The sequence below is a fragment of the Staurois parvus genome, unplaced genomic scaffold (assembly GCF_062004578.1).
Source record: "Staurois parvus isolate SC_StPar_1 unplaced genomic scaffold, SC_StPar_1.0 ptg001575l, whole genome shotgun sequence".
Classification (NCBI taxonomy): domain Eukaryota; kingdom Metazoa; phylum Chordata; class Amphibia; order Anura; family Ranidae; genus Staurois; species Staurois parvus.
In genome coordinates, this window is record NW_028319371.1 from 156620 (window position 1) to 171562 (window position 14943).

Genomic DNA, 14943 nt, shown 5'->3' on the forward strand with positions numbered 1-14943 from the left:
ACATACAGAACAAGAAAGCATTTGATTTGTCTGGACAAGGGAATCGGGGAAGTGACAGTTAGGTGACATTTTTCACTACCTTTTCAAAAGAACATCAGTCAATTGTGAATATCATTAAGAAGAAGTTTCCGATTCTATGTGCAGATAAGGACATACATGCCGTATTACAGCGTGGTTGTAGATTTTCAAAGAACCCCGACACTCGGTACGCTTCTTTCCCCAAGTTATTTTAGTTTTTAACCCCTTCACGCCTCTGGGTAGAACAAATCTTAATGCCTAAGCACAAATTTGCAACATTGACTTGTGTTAGTAAAACCGTCCGTATCATCACAACTACTTCGTACATCCGGGTGGATTATACCGCGGTTATTTCAGGACAAATTTGACTTTCATTTGGTGGTAAATGGTGATGGTTATCTCCTGATTTTGTTTTATTATTAAAGGAAATCTGGCCCGAAATAGTAAAAAAAAAAAATCCTGTATCATGAAACGCGTTATCGTACTTTTGCCATGGAATATTTTTACTCATTTATGCAATAAAGAAGATTTTTGTAGTCACCTGTTGCCGACATTTTTGGAATTGGACTTTAATTATAACACTTCTCATTAGTAAGTCAAACTTCCAGACCGAACTGAAAGATAAAGTTTATCTAAAAAAAAAAAAACTTTTTTCTTCTCCAGCTTTAGTTCAATGACTTATCTGCAATGAAGGATGTCCCATGATGAGAGGCTCCTGGAGGCCCTTTTCTCACGGGGCTGACCGGGGCTGACCCATCAGCGGATCCGTTTGCTCAGCAGGAGTGCCATCCGCTGATCCCCACTGAGCAAGCAGGTGACAGGTCTATGTGCGCTCTGCTAATGGACACATCTCTTTATGGGTGGTTGAATGGAAACGGACCTCTTGTCCATTTCCATCCAACTGCCATCCGATCCGACGGATGGAAGGGGAACGGATCCTCATCCATCTCTTTATGGCAGATTGGATGTGAAATGGTGAAATGGACACATGTATGTTTACACCCGCTGCTCCATATAGGAGAACAGAGGTTCCGATTGGGTCCACCTGAAAAACAGACAGGCGGACCCAATCAAAATATCCTTGTGAAAGGGGACAGATTCTCCTGTGCTCTCCTCCAATAGGAAAAGTTCTTTCACTGATTACACAGCTTGTAACACGATCTGTGAATGGAGGAGAGAATCCTGTCTCTGATCAGACTCTCCTCCATTCTCAGATTGTGTTACAGGCAATGTAATCTATGAAAGAACTTTTCTCATTGGATGAGAGGGCAGGAAAGGGGCAGGTCTCCTTCGGATCATCCTAAGTACAACTGATCTACCACATGCATGTAGTCATGGATTGTCACCAGGAAGGGAAAACTACAGTAAGTATTTAATACAAGTTTCCATATTCCTGGTACCTACATAGCAGCATACATGTGATAGGTGGGGATACTACGACATGTATACAGCCATGGATTGGCACCGAGAAAGGAAAATTACAGCAAGTATTTGGTACAATTTTCTGTGTCCCTTTCACTAACATGGCAGCATACATGTGGTAGTATCCCACTCACTACCATTAAGATCAACAGCACAACCATTGGTCCTTCCCCTCATGCCAGGGTGCTGGGCGTAATCCTAGACTCTGACCTCTCCTTTGGGCCCCACATCCACTCACTGGCTAAATCCTGCTGCCTCAACGTCCGGAACATTTCCAAAATCTGCCCCTTCCTGACCAATGACACCACAAAACAACTGATCCACGTCTTGGTTATATCCCGCCTCCATTACTGCGACTCCCTCCTCACTGGTCTACCGTTACACAGGCCACACCCCCTTCAGTCTATTATGAATGCTGCTGCTAGACTCATACACCTTACCAACCGATCAGTGACTGCTGCCCCTCTCTACCAATCCCTCCATTGGCCTCCACTCAGTGTCCTCCACCCCTCTCTGCCAATCCCTCCATTGGCCTCCACTCAGTGTCCTCCACCCCTCTCTGCCAATCCCTCCACTGGCCTCCACTCAGTGTCCTCCACCCCCCTTTGCCAATCCCTCCACTGGCCTCCACTCAGTGTCCTCCACCCTCTCTGCCAATCCCTCCACTGGCCTCCACTTAGTGTCCTCCACCCCTCTCTGCCAATCCCTCCACTGGCCTCCACTCAGTGTCCTCCACCCCTCTCTGCCAATCCCTCCACTGGCCTCCATTCAGTGTCCTCCACCCCTCTCTGCCAATCCCTCCACTGGCCTCCATTCAGTGTCCTCCACCCCTCTCTGCCAAACTCTCCACTGGCCTCCATTCAGTGTCCTCCACCCCTCTCTGCCATTCCCTCCACTGGCCTCCATTTATTGTCCTCCACCCCTCTCTGCCAATCCCTCCACTGGCTTCCACTAACCCAACACATAAAATTCAAAATACTAACCACAGTTTACAAAGCCATCCACAACACTGCCCCTAGCTACATCACCAACCTCATCCACAGATACCGCACAAATCGCCCACTCCGCTCCTCCCATGATATCCTGCTCTCTAGCTCCCTCATCACCTCCACCCACGCTCGCCTCCAGGACTTCTCCAGAGCCTCTCCCATCCTCTGGAACTCCCTACCACAGCATGTCTGGTCAGCCCCCACCCTGTCTGCCTTTAGGCGATCTTTGAAAACTCACCTCTTTAGGGAAGCCCACCCCACCCCCACCTAAGAACTGTACTTGAGTCACCTCCACCAGATCATCCCCCGCAGCTATCACCTTTTGTATCACCTCCCCCTTCCTTTAGATTGTAAGCTCTACGAGCCGGGCCCTCCTATTCCTTCTGTACTGAAAGTATTGTAATTGTACCGCCCCCCTTTAATTGTAAAGCGCTGCGCAAACAGTTGACATCGCCATAAATCCTGTATAATAATAATAATCCCTGTCTACAACACGTATGCTCCCATGAATTGGTGGCAGGAAAGGAAAATTTTGGTAAGTGACACAATTTCCTGTTTCCCCAGCACCAATATGGCAGCATACATGTGGTAGGTGAGGATACTAACACGTATTCTGAGATGCATTGGTGTCAGAGAAACAGAAAATTATGGTAAGTATTTGATACAATTTTCCATTTCCCTGGCCCTGGCCCATGGCAGCATACATGTGGTAGCGTGGCGTCAACTAAGTAAAAATATGGTAAATATTGGATACAATTTTCTGTTTACCTATCACCAACATGTCAGCAAACATGTAGTAGGCAAGGATATTACCACCTGTATACTGCCATGGACTGGTGCCAGAAAACATAAAATTTTGGTAAGTATTTGATACAATTTTCCATTTCCCTGGCCCTAACATGGCAGCATACATGTGGTAGCTTGGCTTCAACTAAGGAAAAAATGGTAAATATTGAATACAATTTTCCATTTCCCAGTCACCAACATAGCAGCATACATGTGGTAGGCAAGGATATTACCACCTGTATGCTGCCATGGACTGGTGCCAGAAAACATAAAATTACGGTAAGTATTTGATACAATTTTCCATTACCCTGGCCCTAACATAGCAGCATACATGTGGTAGGCAAGGATATTACCACCTGTATGCTGCCATGGACTGGTGCCAGAAAACAGAAAATTTTGGTAAGTATTTGATACAATTTTCCATTTCCCTGGCCCTAACATGGCAGCAAACATGTAGTAGGCAAGGATATTACCACCTGTATGCTGCCATGGACTGGTGCCAGAAAACAGAAAATTACGGTAAGTATTTGATACAATTTTCCATTTCCCTGGCCCTAACATGGCAGCAAACATGTAGTAGGCAAGGATATTACCACCTGTATGCTGCCATGGACTGGTGCCAGAAAACAGAAAATTACAGTAAGTATTTGATACAATTTTCCATTTCCCAGTCACCAACATAGCAGCATACATGTGGTAGGCTAGGATATTGCCACCTATATACTGCCATGGACTGGTGCCAGAAAACAGAAAATTTTGGTAAGTATTTGATACAATTTTCCATTACCCTGGCCCTAACATGGCAGCAAACATGTAGTAGGCAAGGATATTACCACCTGTATGCTGCCATGGACTGGTGCCAGAAAACAGAAAATTACAGTAAGTATTTGATACAATTTTCCATTACCCTGGCCCTAACATGGCAGCATACATGTGATAGCATGGCTTCAACTAAGTAAAAATATGATAAATATTGGATACAATTTTCTGTTTACCTGTCACCAACATGGCAGCATACATGTGGTAGGCAAGTATTTGATACAATTCTCCATTTCCCAGTCACCGACATGGCAGCATACATGTAGTAGGCAAGTATTTGATACAATTCTCCATTTCCCAGTCATCGACATGGCAGCATACATGTAGTAGGCAAGTATTTGATACAATTCTCCATTTCCCAGTCACCGACATGGCAGCATACATGTAGTAGGCAAGTATTTGATACAATTCTCCATTTCCCAGTCACCAACATGGCAGCATACATGTAGTAGGCAAGTATTTGATACAATTCACCATTTCCCAGTCACCAACATGGCAGCATACATGTGGTAGGCAAGTATTTGATACAATTCTCCATTTCCCAGTCACCGACATGGCAGCATACATGTAGTAGGCAAGTATTTGATACAATTCTCCATTTCCCAGTCATCGACATGGCAGCATACATGTAGTAGGCAAGTATTTGATACAATTCTCCATTTCCCTGTCACCAACATGGCAGCATACATGTAGTAGGCAAGTATTTGATACAATTCTCCATTTCCCAGTCATCGACATGGCAGCATACATGTGGTAGGCAAGTATTTGATACAATTCTCCATTTCCCTGTCACCAACATGGCAGCATACATGTGGTAGGCAAGTATTTGATACAATTCTCCATTTCCCAGTCACCAACATGGCAGCATACATGTGGTAGGCAAGTATTTGATACAATTCTCCATTTCCCAGTCACCGACATGGCAGCATACATGTAGTAGGCAAGTATTTGATACAATTCTCCATTTCCCAGTCACCGACATGGCAGCATACATGTAGTAGGCAAGTATTTGATACAATTCTCCATTTCCCTGTCACCAACATGGCAGCATACATGTAGTAGGCAAGTATTTGATACAATTCTCCATTTCCCAGTCACCAACATGGCAGCATACATGTAGTAGGCAAGTATTTGATACAATTCTCCATTTCCCAGTCACCGACATGGCAGCATACATGTAGTAGGCAAGTATTTGATACAATTCTCCATTTCCCAGTCACCAACATGGCAGCATACATGTGGTAGGCAAGTATTTGATACAATTCACCATTTCCCAGTCACCAACATGGCAGCATACATGTAGTAGGCAAGTATTTGATACAATTCTCCATTTCCCAGTCATCGACATGGCAGCATACATGTAGTAGGCAAGTATTTGATACAATTCTCCATTTCCCAGTCACCGACATGGCAGCATACATGTAGTAGGCAAGTATTTGATACAATTCTCCATTTCCCAGTCACCGACATGGCAGCATACATGTGGTAGGCAAGTATTTGATACAATTCTCCATTTCCCAGTCACCGACATGGCAGCATACATGTAGTAGGCAAGTATTTGATACAATTCTCCATTTCCCAGTCACCAACATGGCAGCATACATGTAGTAGGCAAGTATTTGATACAATTCTCCATTTCCCAGTCATCGACATGGCAGCATACATGTAGTAGGCAAGTATTTGATACAATTCTCCATTTCCCTGTCACCAACATGGCAGCATACATGTGGTAGGCAAGTATTTGATACAATTCTCCATTTCCCAGTCACCGACATGGCAGCATACATGTGGTAGGCAAGTATTTGATACAATTCTCCATTTCCCAGTCACCGACATGGCAGCATACATGTAGTAGGCAAGTATTTGATACAATTCTCCATTTCCCAGTCACCAACATGGCAGCATACATGTAGTAGGCAAGTATTTGATACAATTCACCATTTCCCAGTCACCAACATGGCAGCATACATGTGGTAGGCAAGTATTTGATACAATTCTCCATTTCCCAGTCACCGACATGGCAGCATACATGTAGTAGGCAAGTATTTGATACAATTCTCCATTTCCCAGTCATCGACATGGCAGCATACATGTAGTAGGCAAGTATTTGATACAATTCTCCATTTCCCTGTCACCAACATGGCAGCATACATGTAGTAGGCAAGTATTTGATACAATTCTCCATTTCCCAGTCATCGACATGGCAGCATACATGTGGTAGGCAAGTATTTGATACAATTCTCCATTTCCCTGTCACCAACATGGCAGCATACATGTGGTAGGCAAGTATTTGATACAATTCTCCATTTCCCAGTCACCAACATGGCAGCATACATGTGGTAGGCAAGTATTTGATACAATTCTCCATTTCCCAGTCACCGACATGGCAGCATACATGTAGTAGGCAAGTATTTGATACAATTCTCCATTTCCCAGTCACCGACATGGCAGCATACATGTAGTAGGCAAGTATTTGATACAATTCTCCATTTCCCTGTCACCAACATGGCAGCATACATGTAGTAGGCAAGTATTTGATACAATTCTCCATTTCCCAGTCATCGACATGGCAGCATACATGTAGTAGGCAAGTATTTGATACAATTCTCCATTTCCCAGTCACCAACATGGCAGCATACATGTAGTAGGCAAGTATTTGATACAATTCTCCATTTCCCAGTCACCGACATGGCAGCATACATGTAGTAGGCAAGTATTTGATACAATTCTCCATTTCCCAGTCACCAACATGGCAGCATACATGTGGTAGGCAAGTATTTGATACAATTCACCATTTCCCAGTCACCAACATGGCAGCATACATGTAGTAGGCAAGTATTTGATACAATTCTCCATTTCCCAGTCATCGACATGGCAGCATACATGTAGTAGGCAAGTATTTGATACAATTCTCCATTTCCCAGTCACCAACATGGCAGCATACATGTAGTAGGCAAGTATTTGATACAATTCTCCATTTCCCAGTCATCGACATGGCAGCATACATGTAGTAGGCAAGTATTTGATACAATTCTCCATTTCCCAGTCACCGACATGGCAGCATACATGTAGTAGGCAAGTATTTGATACAATTCTCCATTTCCCAGTCACCGACATGGCAGCATACATGTAGTAGGCAAGTATTTGATACAATTCTCCATTTCCCAGTCACCAACATGGCAGCATACATGTGGTAGGCAAGTATTTGATACAATTCTCCATTTCCCAGTCACCAACATGGCAGCATACATGTAGTAGGCAAGTATTTGATACAATTCTCCATTTCCCAGTCACCAACATGGCAGCATACATGTGGTAGGCAAGTATTTGATACAATTCTCCATTTCCCAGTCATCGACATGGCAGCATACATGTGGTAGGCAAGTATTTGATACAATTCTCCATTTCCCAGTCATCGACATGGCAGCATACATGTAGTAGGCAAGTATTTGATACAATTCTCCATTTCCCAGTCACCAACATGGCAGCATACATGTGGTAGGCAAGTATTTGATACAATTCTCCATTTCCCAGTCACCAACATGGCAGCATACATGTGGTAGGCAAGTATTTGATACAATTCTCCATTTCCCACTCTATTCAGATCTCTGGAATAAGGTTTTGATTAGAGCTCCATTTTTAAATTCCATAGTTAAATCCCTTTTTAAAAACAGTTTTTAGTTAAGATGTATTTTTTTTTTCCATAATCGCTTTGGCACAAAGTTTACCGACCGAACCTAATAATGGAGTTCAACTTTTAAGCCCTGATTATTGCCGCCACACGCCACCCATTGTATAATTTTTCTGTTAGAGATTCCACACCTTGGCCGACACGTCAACACTAACCTTGACTGACCTTCTCATCCTTCTGCTCCGCAATTAGTAGACAGTAAGAGTGCTATATTAAATGTTCCAGGTGTCCATCAATAAAATCGCTGTCTGAAATGGAAATGCCCGGACTTATTATTCCAGTGTTTAATTCTTTACACGCCTCTTTTGATGGCTAATGTTCTGCTGTTTCTTGCAACCATTTTCCATCACTCGGGCGGCAAAGAAAGGTGTCCATAATTTCAGGACCTATTGTTTCATTAGAAAGGTTTTATGAGAAAGAACTGAAATTAAGAGAAGGCATTATCACATTTTACGGAGGAAAAGATATCCATTTAAAGGAACACTTCGGAGAAGAAGATCCTCTGCCGATGATTCTTCCTAATTTCCGTGAAGAGGTAACAAATGAGCAGAACGAAGAAACCAAAGAAAGAGCGAGGGCTATCCGCCGTTGTATATCCAGAAATAAAACATGCCGTTGATCCTTTTGTCTTTTTTTTTTTTTAACGACAGCACATCGCCTATAAATCGCAGCAGTTGTACACAATTAACTCCATGCTTCCCCGATTCAACAGTTTCTTTCACCGACACATAAGTCATTCACACAATTTTGTTCTCCTTTACATTCTGTCATTTAAGATATAACAATCTCCGACTTATTTTATCCTCTATCAATTGCAACTGCTACGCATCATCACCAGCTTATTTCACGCTGTATTGGGCAAGACAACGCTCCCCTCGCACACTTCTATTCACTTTATCGCAGCGCTTTTGTTCATCCGGCTTGGGAAACTTTGTGGTGGATCGTGAGTGATGGCCACCTCCAGAGATTCCTTGCTACAGCCGCTTGTGTAAATGAAGGAATAATTCCAGGATTCAGCATGTTATACATGGATACATTGTTCCAGCTTGACCCAATGTAACTATATACAGTGAAGGAAATGCATATTTGCTCCCCTGCTGATGCTGAATGTTCACCCCTCACACAGAAATGATCGGTCTAACAATGGAATGTTTGCCCCTCACACAGAAACGATCGGTCTAACAATGGAATGTTCGCCCCTCACACAGAAATGATCGGTCTAACAATGGAATGTTCGCCCCTCACACAGAAATGATCGGTCTAACAATGGAATGTTCGCCCCTCACACAGAAATGATCGGTCTAACAATGGAATGTTCGCCCCTCACACAGAAATGATCGGTCTAACAATGGAATGTTCGCCCCTCACACAGAAACGATCGGTCTAACAATGGAATGTTCGCGCCTCACACAGAAACGATCGGTCTAACAATGGAATGTTCACCTCTCACACAGAAACGATCGGTCTAACAATGGAATGTTCGCCCCTCACACAGAAATGATCGGTCTAACAATGGAATGTTCGCCCCTCACACAGAAACGATCGGTCTAACAATGGAATGTTCGCCCCTCACACAGAAACGATCGGTCTAACAATGGAATGTTCGCCCCTCACACAGAAACGATCGGTCTAACAATGGAATGTTCGCGCCTCACACAGAAACGATCGGTCTAACAATGGAATGTTCGCCCCTCACACAGAAATGATCGGTCTAACAATGGAATGTTCGGTGTAACACTGAGAGACAGAATACAACAACAAATTCAGCAGAAATGCGTCTAACAAATGATGACTGATCTGCATGTTCATGAGGGAAAGAAGGATTTGATCCCCTTCACAAAACATGACTTAGTACTTGGTGGCCAATCCCTTGTTGGCCATCACAGAGGTTAGACGTTTCCTGGAGTTGGCCCCCAGGTTCTCACACATCTCAGGAGGGATTTTGGCCCACTCCTCTTGGCAGATCCTCTCCAAGTCATTAAGGTTTGGTGGCTGACGTTTGGCAACTCGAACTTTCAGCTCCCTCCACAGATTGTCAATCGGATGAAGGTGTGGAGACTGGCTAGGCCACTCCAGGACCTTAATGTGCTTCTTCTTGAGCCGCTCCTTTGTTACCTTGGCCGTGTGTTTTGGGTCATTGTCATGCTAGAACACCCATCCACCACCCATTTTCAATGCCCTGGCTGAGGGAAGAAGGTTCTCACCCAAGATTTGACAGTCCATCATCCCTTTGATGCGGTGCAGTCCTGTCCCCTTAGCAGAAAAACACCCCCAAAGCAGAATGTTTCCCCCACCATGTTTCACAGTTGGGATGGTGTTCTTGGGGTCATAGGCAGCATTCCTCCTCCTCCAAACACGGTGAGTTGAGTTGATGCCAAAGAGCTGGATTTTGGTCTCCTCTGACCACAACACTTCCCACCAGTCCTCCTCTGCATCATTCAGATGTTCAGTGGCAGACTTCAGACGGGCCTGGACATGGGCTTTCTTGAGCAGAGGGACCGTGCGGGCACTGCAGGATTTCAGTCCTTGTCGGCGTAGTGTGTTACCAATTGTTTTCTTGGTGACTGTGGTCCCAGCTGCCTGGAGATCATTGACAAGATCCTCACGTGTAGTTCTGGGATGATTCCTCACTGTTCTCATGATCATTGACACTCCACGAGGTGAGATCTTGCATGGTGCACCAGACCTAGGGAGACTGACACTTGTTTTGTGTTTCTTCCATTTGTGAATGATTGCACCAACTGTTGTCACCTTCTCACCAAGCTGCTTGGCCATAGTTTGGTAGCCCAGTCCAGCCTTGTGTAGGTCTACCATCTTGTATCTGACATCCTTGGACAGCTCTTTGGTCTTTGCCATGGTGGAGAGTTTGGAATCTGATGGTTTGATTGCTCCTGTGGACAGGTGTCTTTTATACAGGTAACACAATGAGATTAGCAGCACTCCCTTTAAGAGACTGCTTCTAATCTCAGCTTGTTACCTGTATGAGAGACACCTGGGAGCCAGAAATCCTGCTGAATGATAGGGGATCAAATCCTTCTTTCCCTCATGAACATGCAGATCCGTCATCATTTGTTAGACGCATTTCTGCTGAATTTGTTGTTGTATTCTGTCTCTCAGTATTACACCGAACATTCCATTGTTAGACCGATCATTTCTGTGTGAGGGGCGAACATTCCATTGTTAGACCGATCATTTCTGTGTGAGGGGCGAACATTCAGCATCAGGGGGGAGCAAATACACATTTCCTTCACTGTATATATATATATATATATACACACACATTATATACACACACACACTGCATGTTGAAATGTGTTTTTATTACAAAAGATATGAAAAATATTTTTAAAAATACCTTTTCAAATATACTGTATGTCTTTATATTTTAAAAATATTCTTCTCCAATATATTGACATATATTTGAAATACTACAATTTTGGCCGTATTCAATATATTTATATAAAAAAGTAAATTTAACATATATTTTGTATTATATTATATTATGTAGTATATTATATATACATATATTTGTTAAGTTACATAATTTGTTGTTGTATTCTGTCTCTCAGTGTTACACCGAACATTCCATTGTTAGACCGATCATTTCTGTGTGAGGGGAGAACATTCACCATCAGGGGGGGAGCAAATACACATTTTCTTCACTGTATATATATATATATATATATATAATACAAATCTACATTTTTGGAATGCAAATATATGTAAAAATATGTGTTAAAATGACTTTTTTATATGTAAAAAAAAATCTGAAAAATATATTTAAAAAATATATATTTTTAAAGATATTTTTCATATATTTTTCAATATCCAGTGTGTGTGTGTCTGTGTATGTATATATATATATATATATATATATATATATATACACACACAGTATCTCCCAGAAGTGATTCCACCCCTCACATTTGTGTCAATATTTGATTCTCTCTTTTCATGTGACAACACTGAAGAAATGACACTTTGCTACAATGTGACGTAGTCAGTGTACAGCTTGTATAACATGGAAATTTGCTGTCCCCTCAAAATAATTCAACACTCCGCCATTAATGTCTAAACTGCCGCCAATAAAAGTGAGTCCCCCCCTAAGTGACAGGGTCCAAATTGGGTCATAAGTGTCAATATTTTGTGTGGCCGCCATTAGTTTCCAGCACTGCCTTAACCCTCTTGGGCATGGAGTTCACCAGAGCTTCACAGGTTGTCCTCTTCCACTCCTCCATGACGTCATCATGGAGCTGGTGGATGTTAGAGACCTTGCGCTCCTCCACATTCCATTTGAGGATGCCCCACAAATGCTCATTACGGTTTAGGTCTGGAGACATGCTTGGCCAGTCCATCACCTTTACCCTCAGCTTCTTTAGCAAGGCAGTGGTGGGCTTGGAGGTGTGTCTGGGGTCGTTATCATGTTGGAATACTGTCCTGCTGCTTCAGTACAGTACATGTTGGCATTCATGGTTCCCTCATTGAACTGTAGCCCCCCAGCACTCATGCAGCCCCAGACCATGACACTCCCACCACCATGCAGCTCCAGACCATGACACTCCCACCACCATGCAGCTCCAGACCATGACACTCCCACCACCATGCAGCTCCGGACCATGACACTCCCACCACCATGCAGCCCCAGACCATGACACTCCCACCACCATGCAGCCCCAGACCATGACACTCCCACCACCATGCAGCCCCAGACCATGACACTCCCACTACCATGCAGCCCCAGACCATGACACTCCCACCACCATGCGGCCCCAGACCATGACACTCCCACCACCATGCGGCCCCAGACCATGACACTCCCACCACCATGCAGCCCCAGACCATGACACTCCCACCACCATGCTTGACTGTAGGCAAGACACACTTGTCTTTGTACTCCTCACCTGGTTGCCGCCACACACGCTTGACACCATATAAACCAAATAATTTTATCTTGGTGTCATCAAACCACAGGAGACGGTCCCAGTAATCCATGTCCTTAGTCTGTTTGTCTTCAGCAAACTGTTTGCAGGCTTTCTTGTGCATCATCTCTAGAAGAGGCTTCCTTCTGGGACGACAGCCATGCAGACCAATGTGATGCAGTGTGCGGCGTATGGTCTGAGCACTGACAGACTGACCCCCCACCCCTTCAACCTCTGCAGCAATGCTGGACCCACTGACAGGCTGACCCCCCCACCCCCACCCCCACCTCTTCACCCTCTGCAGCAATGCTGGCAGTACTCATACATCTATTTCCCAAAGACAACCTCTGGATAGGATGCTGAGCACGTGCACTCAACCTCTTTGGTGGACCATGGCGAGGCCTGTTCTGAGTGGAACCTGTCCTGCTACACCACTGTATGGTCTTGGCCACCGTGCTGCAGCTCAGTTTCAGGGTCTTGGCAATCTTCTTCTTTTTTTTTTTTTAAGTCTGCAAACGTGCAACTATAACGAAAAAACCCGTAAGTGTTCACAAAAAGTGCAAGTGCAAAACACCACACAAAAAGTGCACTTAAGGGTGTGCTTTTGTCCTACCCCCGAAGGGGTTGGACCGCTACCCTGATCCCCCGGGAAGCTCCTGACAGGGACAAGGTTCTCATTTGGTCCTCCTGGCCAAAAGGCCTGGTGGACCACCGTTCCTTATGGCCAGCCGAAGCCGGACATCCAGTACTAGGCCAGGGGGTTCTCCCGAAGAGAAAACCCCCTAGGGACAGGGGAGGAAGGAACCGTAGGGCCACACATCCTCCCCCTAGACTTCAGGGCAGGCCCGAGGACCCACACCCTCCATCCTGTGAAAAAAAACACACACAAAAGTAAAAAGTGACAAACGTGGGGTGAAGGAAAAATAAATAAATAAATAATTAAATAAATCTATAAAAATAATAAAAAGTGTCGTGCCCAAATTGTGCACTGACCAGACCCTGAGGCCTGTAGCAAAAAAATTGCCCAGAACTTGACCAAAAGGCCCGGTCCTAGAGGCGCAGTGCAAAAAGTGTTTAAACTCGGTGACCATGTGCTCATTCGCAACGTGGGGTCCCACACCCAAGTGCTACTCAGAGCACCCCTGAGGCGACTACTCAGGGGGCACCTAGTTTGCGGACTCTCTGCCTTCCCAGCCCCTGGCCAGACCTAGGTAGATCCGTCCAAATCAGGAGGTACTGGGTCCTTCAGACGTTCCAAAGGGGAATTACTCCCAGGGCCCCAGAACGAATCATGGCGCTCCCCGGTTTCTGTTCCCCCCGTAATAGCCATCCAGACCCCCATCATACCAGTGAGGGTACTATACAACAGCCATCCCCGCAAAGCTAGAATGGCCAGGAGCACCCCCACTGGACACTGATAAGAACAGATACTACACTTGATCTTAGCCAAAAGGCCGAGAAGTGCCCAAACTTTTGCAGACGCCATTTTTTTGTTTTCTGTTATTTTGAAAGTGTAAATGATGGAAATAAAATCTAACTTTTGTTGACATATTATAAGAATGTCTAATCTGTAATTTGATGCCTTTTGGAGATTTTTCCATCTTTCCTCGGCTTCTTTATGCACAATAATACAAATTTTTAGCTGGGGTGCCCAAACTTTCCATCCCCACTGTATATATGTATTGAAATATATTTTGAAATATATTGAATACGGCCAAAATTGAAGTGTTTCAAATATATGTCAATATTTATATTTGGGAAGAATATTTTTAAAATATATTTCAAATATATTTTTCTTCCATGTGGGATTGATCATAATTTAATACAAAAAAGAATAAATACATATAAGTGGGACAGAAAAATATCACAAATTATTCCCTCCTGCAATTCTGTGAAGAGAACTGGAACATAGGCACCATTGATGGACCGTGAGGACCAGAGTTGAGCAGGCCTTGGACGTCTTGTGTTGCAGACGTGTGCGGATAATAAATATGAACAGTGTATGGTTTTACCGGCAACTAACGCACTTCATGTAAGTATTTAACAACGCATGTAGTTGTTGGCCTGCCATGTAATATTTCACAGCCTTCTATATACCCTTTAGCTGACATTAGAAGGCCACATCTAGACAAGCATGCCTACGCTCCCCCCTTCATATTGCCTGGAAGTTGCTCGTGCTCAGAAGGCAGCAGAGCCAGGAGGCAGACACTGGTCATTCGAACAATGGCTTATGTTCCAGGAACAAAGGAACAAACATCTCCGACCTAGGAGTGCACTTCCCAGCACTGGCTGGTATTTT

At 44.1% G+C, this 14943-nt stretch overlaps 1 pseudogene; it reads right to left on the minus strand.

The window, feature by feature from the left end:
• Positions 1-13994: 13994 nt before the first annotated feature.
• On the minus strand, positions 13995-14110 carry LOC149435229 (U2 spliceosomal RNA; annotated as a pseudogene).
• Between the last annotated feature and the right edge of the window lie 833 nt (positions 14111-14943).